The sequence below is a fragment of the Salmo salar genome, chromosome 06, assembly GCF_965601325.2.
Source record: "Salmo salar chromosome 06, fSalSal1, whole genome shotgun sequence".
NCBI classification, from domain to species: Eukaryota; Metazoa; Chordata; class Actinopteri; order Salmoniformes; family Salmonidae; genus Salmo; species Salmo salar.
The window spans coordinates 58,221,505-58,230,340 of NC_138296.1; the positions used below are offsets into that span (position 1 = coordinate 58,221,505).

The following is an 8,836-nucleotide window of genomic DNA, read 5'->3' on the forward strand; positions in this document are numbered from 1 at the left end:
TACCTTCCCAGGTAGGAGCCCAGCTGAGGTTCATTAGTTAATCAAGTGTGTGATCGGGTGGACAACCAGCTCAAACAGTTGAGTAGGCTGCTGCTGCTCACATTCAGAGAGAAAGGACTGGAGACAACAGCAGACAGGTTGGGAGCTAAAAGACTTTCAGTTTACTGAAGCATACTTTAAGTTCCTTATTCTTGAGAATTTCTGTTTGTAAAATTATATAATAAAGCCTCAGTTTGTCTCACTGAGCCTCTGTACTCTCCTAGCTCTGAACCCTCCTAGCTCTGGGCCTGGTTTCCATGTGGTTCTAACGATGAACATAGTCTTAAGATGCTTTTTGGAAACCGGGCCCTGGCCCGCGGCGGTGGTCTCTCCACAGATTCTGCCAGACTAACATTTTACATAGGATGAAATGAGAAATACAGACTGACATACTGTATGTGTTGTGTGTTTTGGTGAATGGAGTGGTTGAGAAGCTAAAGGTGGTATGTACAGCTCTAGCTATCTGCCAGACCAGGCCAATCTGTGGACAGAGAGAGCTAGCCCCAGAGGAGATGGATGGAAGCCTGGGTGTTCATATCACAGATCCAATCTCACATCCTCCTGTGCGCCAGAGCAATAAGCCCGGTGTCACACTGCATCTAATCGCTGATCTAACCTGTGTCCCTACAGCCCACCCCAGTCCCCCTCCACTCCTCTACCTTCCACCCTCCATCAACATCACTCAGCCTAGCCCAGGGCAGCGGTTCTGAAACAGATCACTGACTAGGCCATGGCTCCATTCCAAATGGCCGTGTTCCCTATTTAGTCCACTACTTTTGACCAGAGCGTTATGGGCCCTGTTCAAAAGTCGTGCACTACATAGGAAACAAGGTGCCATTTGAGACACAACCCATGTGTCCATCTACCCAGGAAATCCAGGAGTATGGATAGAGAGCAGGGGTTAAATCATCACAACATTTCTAAGACAATGAAACAGGTGAGGCATAAGGTCCTCCCAGGTGCCTGTCTGTCTTCCAGGTTGTTTATGTCAGAAGTAGGAGAGCCAGCCTGGACTTAATGCATAGTGTGGGAGCCATTTTGTAGAAGGACCTGGCACAGAGGTTTCTATCTCTGGCTTAATTATTTTCCCATCATAATCTATCTATAACACATCTGAAAGCTGTATTAATTTAAAGAACAAGATCACCCCTAATATGCACTGAGAGGAACTCAAATAAACAATTTTATGGATATGAAAGCAAAATGTCTCGCTTCAGATCATGGGGTTACTGGACTAGTAACCAGTGAACATGTGATGTGATCAATATCACTAGGAAATAATTAAGAGTTGGCTATTGGCTCAACCCACCACCGAGGGTTAATTGTGACATGAATTCAAATTAAACGATTAAAGCAAGAAAAGTCTAACATTGCTTTTTAAGGCTGAGGTGGGCTATAGGTGATATCCTATATATCCAGGTGTATTGGTGTATTGACAGTAATGGGAATTTGGCCCATGACACCTACAAAGACAGAGGGAGGTTAAATCTAATCAGCTGAAGCAGGTATGTCCATGCAGTTCCAATTGGTCCTGCCAGGATAACTGATTTCTGATCCAGAGCCACTTGGAATTAATCAGCGTTCCGAGTGTTCCTACTGAATCCATATATCCTCTGTATAGCCATTCGTTGATGCTGGAGGCCTCCCAATGAATCTATCAACAGGCTAGCTAATTACATGTAGCGTCAAATGCTAATTATTCTGAAATGAGAGATCCCATGTCAGTTGTAATTAGTCGATAAAAACAGGCATGAAACCACCACCAAACAACATACCAAACAAACAAATAAAAACAATCCCATTCATTCACCATGTTTAGTAATACATTTAGTGTGGTGGATTTAATCCGTTTTGAATATGTTTATTGTCAATCTGTCTGTCGCGCAGCCGAGCAAAATAGCACAATGCAACAACACAAGTACTTTCACCATTCACACCAACAAAAGGCTGCGGGATGAGTGGAGGAAAACAAGTTTGGAGTGAATCTAGCTGAGCATCGCTTGGCTCCCTCCCTATTAATGAGAGGCTGCTGCCATAGGGTTCAGCAGATAATGGCCCTAACGTTGGCAAATGTAACACACGCACACACATGCGCACACACACACATGCGCACACACATACACATACACATACAAACGGGATAGTCCCCACAGCCCCAGCTTCACCCCTCCTCACGCCCAGTCCCCCCAGTCCCGTCATTCATCCCTGCCTGGTTCTGCATACATCTGTGTCTCCACAATGGGCCTCCTTTGTGCTATTGATGGCCACTCATCCATGCAAAGCGTTGGGTAAGCTTCAATTAGCCAAGTTACAGTGTTTTATTGAACGTTCTCCCTGACCTTCATTCTGGGCCCATTCTGCTGCTATTAAATTGTGTCTGGCGGCCGGTGAGCCTGGTGGTGTGTGCAGGGTTGTGGAATAACTGATTACAAAAAAACTGTAACTGTAGTCAGTTACATTACCAGCAAACATTTTGTAATCAGATTACAGATACTTTTGAAAAACTAGATTATTACTTCTTGGATTACTTATAATTCTGAAAGGATGTTTGCTAAAAAGTACATTATGACACCGTTCTGTTTTCTCAATGACATTGATTTCAGCATTGAAAAAAGGTGCAAGTTTAAGTTTGTTCCATCTGTGCAAGTCAAGTTTGACCACATGTCAGAGACCAAATGCATTTGATGTGTCCTTTTTGTCTCTTCTAATGCCTCTTAAGAGGAAAGTAATCCAAAAGCAATTGAAAGTAATCAGATTACATTTCTGAGTTTGGGTAAACCAAACGTTACATAACTGATTATAATTTGCGACAGATAACTAGTAACTGTAACAGATTACATTTAGAAAGTAACCTTCCCAACCCTGGGTGTGTGAATGGGTGTGTGTGTATGTGTGCGTTCGTGTTGTAGTGTATTCGTGTGTGTGTGTGTGTGCGTGCTTGCATATCCCAACTCTCCCTGAGACACCCTTGGAGAGTGGGTCACGTGTGTGTTTGTGTGTGTGGACGGGGTAGAGGTGGGGGTAAAGGAGAGAGCTGAACATTTTTGTTCACGGACAGATAAATGACTAATTCTGGGAGATAAAGGGAAGTGATGATGGTAGGAGGGAGTAGAGGGAAGGAGGGGGGAGGAAAGAGAGAGAGACAATAGACCCTGCGTCTCCTATATCTCTCCTCTCCTCAGGCTCTCAATATGAGGTCTCTTGATCCATCCCCTGCCCTCTTGCGCTTACCGGACATCTAATTGTTTCTTCATCCCAAATGGCGCCCTTTTCCTAATACAGTGCACTATTTTTGACCAGGGTCCATACAAGAGCTCTATGGTCCCTGGTCAAAAGTAGTGCACTATATTGGGAATTGGGTGCTATTTGGGACGCAGCCTATTTTACAGCTATTTAAAGACACGACTCTCGTTAATCTAACCACACTGTCCGATTTCAAAAAGGCTTTACAACGAAAGCAAAACATTAGATTATGTCACCAGAGTACCAAGCCAGAAATAATCAGACACCTATTTTTCAAGCTAGCATATAATGTCACATAAACCCAAACCACAGCTAAATGTAGCACTAACCTTTGATGATCTTCATCAGATGACAACCCTAGGACATTATGTTATACAATACATGCATGTTTTGTTCAATCAAGTTCATATTTATATCAAAAACCAGCATTTTACATTAGCATGTGACTAGCATGTGACTAGCATTCCCACCGAACACTGCCGGTGAATTTACTAAATTACTCACGATAAACGTTCACAAAAAGCATAACAATTATTTTAAGAATTATAGATACAGAACTCCTCTATGCACTCGATATGTCCGATTTTAAAATAGCTTTTCGGTGAAAGCACATTTTGCAATATTCTCAGTAAATAGCCCGGCATCACAGGGCTAGCTATTTAGACACCCAGCAGGTTTAGCACTCATCAAAGTCAGATTTACTATAAGAAAAATGTTATTACCTTTGGTGTTCTTCGTCAGAATGCACTCCCATTCCCAAACATTAGATTATGTCAGCAGAGTACCAAGCCAGAAATAATCAGACACCCATTTTTCAAGCCAGCATATAATGTCACCAAAACCCAGAAGACAGCTAAATGCAGCACTCACCTTTGATGATCTTCATCAGATGACAACCCTAGGACATTATGTTATACAATACATGCATGTTTTGTTCAATCAAGTTCATATTTATATCAAAAACCAGCTTTTTACATTCGCATGTGACGTTCAGAACTAGCATACCCCCCGCAAACTTCCGGGGAATTCGCTAACATTTTACTAAATTACTCACGATAAACGTTCACAAAAAGCATTACAATTATTTTAAGAATTGAATCCTACAGACGAAGAACCATATATGTGACATTTTTCAAAAAAAAGAGATATACATGAAAAATCGTTATTGGACACCCTTTTTCTATAGTGAACCGGTTTCACAAGCTTTCCACGCGCTAATTAACAATATTTTTAAATTTAAAGATAGGCTCTCGTGGAATAACCGTTTATGTGCACCACTCAGAATGGACGGACAAGCGCACAACTTTTCTGTTGCTGATGAAAATCGCCGAAATGTGGGAAAGAAACGTAAAACTAAACTAAAAGAATGGAAAGACAGGCAAAGGAAGATCTTACGGGATGCGGGAAAACCCTATACAAATCGTAAGGGTCAAGAAAAAAATGGAAAAAGCTGTCCAAAAGAGGTATGTGGAAGAACCGTATATCAAACAATCTAGCTAGCTAGCTATTGAGTACAGTAACTAACATGTATGTTCTGGGTTGTCTAATTTGTAACTATAGAGAAAACATATTAGCTAAAGTTCGTTGGCTACTAACTTATACATTATCGTTACAAATGTTATTGCTAGATTATAGAAGAAACATAGCTAGCTACTTTTTCTCCATCCACCGGATGATTCGACATGGCTACAGTAGCTAGCTAGTTATATGTAACGTTACACTGTATCCTGCAGGGAAGAGCGTGTTCCACTACGTGCAGAAAGGATTGTGGAAAGTTGACTGATGAGCGCAAGCTGCATCTGTTCAACACTTTCTACACTGTCCCATACGAGAAACAACAAGCGTTGATTCTCTCCGGCTTAGAACAGGTTAGAAATAGGACAAAACTCCTATTATTATTATAATAGCTATATTGAACACTTGCATAGTTTAACTTTGACAGTAATGATACGTACATTAACGTTAACTCTAAAAGTGCAGTGTTACACAATGGTGCAACACAAACTCATTCTGTGTATAGGTTGGGAGTGTGTGAAAGATGGAGGTCCTGATCAAGCAATACCCTGAATGTGCTACAGTATATTAAATTCTGAATTTATCATTGTCAATTTTTATTGCAGCATGAGGTGAAACGGAGACGTAAACCTGAGGATACAAAGGAGAACAAACGACGGAAACAAACCTTCAAATACCATGTACAGCAAGCAGGCCAGAGATTGAATGTGTGCAAGGTCACTTTCATGTCTGTGTTCCAGCTAACCAACAGCCGTCTTCAGGCAAGTGAAAATATGAATTAATGTCTATATGAATATCAATTACAAACATATTGTATTCTTTGTACTAGTTTTTTTAGAACCTGCTAATTGAAATGTAATTGTTTTGGTCAGGTTGTTCAGGAAAAGTTAGGAGTTCAAGCTGAGGCAGGTGAGGTTGCAGGGTCTCCAGATCAGGCTACTGAGGCTAGGTCTCCTTTAGAAGATGGAAGAGGGAAGCATAGCAATAGGTAATGCGCTATGGATTCCAGCCTGGATTATTTCACTATAGCAGTGCTCTAAACAATCTTCTAAACATTAACATAGAGTATCGAATGGATGAATAGCGAATTCTGAAACAAAAATATAAAAATGTTTATTACTTTTAAACAAAATGATGGTAATTAAGCTGTCCAACTACAACCTGAGCATTGAGGACTGAGTGCCGATTACCTTCCCCCTCCCACCGGACGGCACTGGCCTAATTCTCGCCGCCCTACAGGACCCCCCGGCCACAAACGGCAATGGCGTGACCGGGATTTGTACCCCGGTTATAGCGACACAGTTGCACTCTAAGGCAGGTCCCTAGACCATTGAGAGAATACAAGTTCAACAACATCTTGTTGTCTCCTTACAGGCCACATCGGATACATGCTACAGTGAAAGAGGGCATCAAGGAGCACATTTTATCTTTCCCAAGAACCCAGAACCACTACTCTCGGATGAAGGGGGATGTACACAGAGAATACCTCAGCCCTGATCTGAATTTGTTGCGAATGTACCGACTCTACAAAGAGAAGAATACCACATCATCTGCAAAATTCTGGGTTTATAGGGACATTTTCAAACAGCAGAGTCTCAATTTCGGCCAACCCAGGAGTGACACCTGTGGCAAATGTGACGCATTCTTCACTAAGATGTCAGCAGCAACATCTGAAGAGGAGAAGAGGAAGATTGCAGGTGAAAGTGAGTTGCACCATCGAAAAGCCGAAAAGGCCTACACACAGCTTCAAAGTGACACTGAGTGGGCTAAAGCCAATGCTGACTGCCATGTCATTTCTGTGGATCTACAGGGGGTGATTGCACACCGAGGTTCCATTGAGGTAGCAAGCTGCATATTGAAGTGGGTGAAGACAAAATTCACGCCACTCCCCAAACCAGAGGTGCGCAAGTTGATCATCTTCAGTGACAGATGCTGTGGGCAGAATAACAACTGGCGGATGCTCAATCTGATGTCGATGCTCATCTCTATGGGTTACTTTACCCAAGTTGAACAGAAGTTCATGGTCTCTGGTCATTCTTTTCTTCCTTGTGATCGATCTTTTGCCACCATTGAGAAGAGGCGCAAGGTGTCAGTCCTTCATACACCTGATGATGTTTCAAAGATGATACTTGAAGCACAACCAGCAAAACCATTCAAGGTGATGAGGATGCAATGTGAAGACTTCAGGCACCTTCCAGATTCTGTCCTCAAGCGACCAGCTGGACTACAGATCACCTCAGTGAGGTGGTTAAAAGTCACAGGTATTGGGAAAGGAATCGATCGCAAACATTGGCTCATTCTAAGATCCGATGACAGTATATCACAGGTATTGCACAGAGAATAGTTTACTAACATTCATCATCAACATGCAACATGTTGTTCTAACAATAAAATATCCTAGTGCTTGACTGTGAAAGTTGTTTATTGATGTCAGGAACTTAAAATGTTTCTGTTGTAATTTCAGTTGAGGATCCTTGGAATCTGTACGCCAGACAGAGCCACAGTCTATTTGAGGGATGGAAATCGTGGCTGATCTCCAAACCAAAACAAGGAGCTACACCTCAACCTCCCTATTTTGCAAGCCACTACCCTAGAGCATATGAGAGTCCTCTGCCCATAAAAAAAAACAAGTACCAAGATCTGATGACCATGCTCAACTACTTGCCAGCTGCTGCACGCTCTTTTTATAAATCACTGCAGAGTGAATAATTTGATGTTAAACCAAGCTACATAATTAACCGTTTTTTTCTGTGAGTTTATGATCCCCTGAACCTGTATAGTATGTTGAATCTGAATACATTTCAGAAAACATGTCACCCCTATTGTAGGAATTTTCTATGTGAATCAATTTGTGTATGATTTCAACCAGCACAATATATTGAATTAATTTAATTTTAAGATGTTGTTCCTAGTGTAGAAAATGTTATGTACAATGTGTTCTGTTGAGAATGATTTTGTGTGTGATCATTTGAACCTTTTTTAAATCTGAATTAATTAAAAACAAACAAGTCATCACATACAGTATGTGAGTATTCATTTGATCTTGATTCCCTTTTGTTATTCATTACAATACACAGTACGTCTCTCTGTCACCACATTTAGCATCAACTCTAAGCAGTTAATACTTATTTACTGCTGTCACCTCAGTACAGGACATTTCTTGCCTTTAGCATGGGTTTAACGCAATTCAAAACTTAATTGCTGATCATAGTGTTAAACGCAAAGAGAATGGGTTTCTGAACGTTTTGTAATATTGACCTTAGGGACCTGCATATTGGCACATGACATTGATCCATATTTGATATGTAGAAGTTGTGCTTCTTTTGATTGAATTCTATTTTTGTAGTTATTCTATGGTATGTTCACATTGAGGGCTTCATTTTAAATGAGACTAAGATTTCATGACTCAACTTTTAAGAAAAGTCATCAGTGCTAAAGTTGATAGACCACCTTTAAATGAACCTCCATTAAATGAATTAACTACATATTGCATTTAAGTTATTTACATGAAGGGCATCTGCACTTGAAAGTACTTAAAACATCATATCAGGTGTTAAAAAAGGACATCTTACAAGTGTCATGCAAAATGTCACATATACTGTTCTTCCACAAACTGAAATCATCACTGGAGATATACTGTTCTTCCACATTCTAAAAATTAAAACGGCGATAAAAAAAGTATTTTTTGAAATAACAAAAAAATATCAATTGTTGTTGGAAGATATGAGTATGGTGAATTATTTGTCAACCATAAAACACCTAATGTGGTACACACAATTAATAATATAAAAATAACTGATTATCTTAAAATGGAAAAATTGTCACATATATGGTTCTTCGTCTGTAGGATTCAATTATAGATACAGACCTCCTCTATGCACTCGATATGTCCGATTTTAAAATAGCTTTTTGGTGAAAGCACATTTTGCAATATTCTAAGTACATAGCCCAGGCATCACGGGCTCGCTATTTAGACACCCGGCAAGTTTAGCACTCACCATAATCATATTTACTATTATAAAAGTTTGATTACCTTTTG

The 8,836-nt window shown here is 40.6% G+C and overlaps 1 long non-coding RNA gene across 1 annotated transcript; it reads left to right on the top strand.

Moving 5' to 3' along the window:
• Nucleotides 1–6,621: 6,621 nt before the first annotated feature.
• LOC123743465 (uncharacterized) lies at nucleotides 6,622–7,812 on the top strand. Its single transcript, XR_006770281.2, has 2 exons — nucleotides 6,622–7,123; nucleotides 7,262–7,812. It is a non-coding gene; the product is annotated as an uncharacterized LOC123743465 (long non-coding RNA).
• Nucleotides 7,813–8,836: the final 1,024 nt, after the last annotated feature.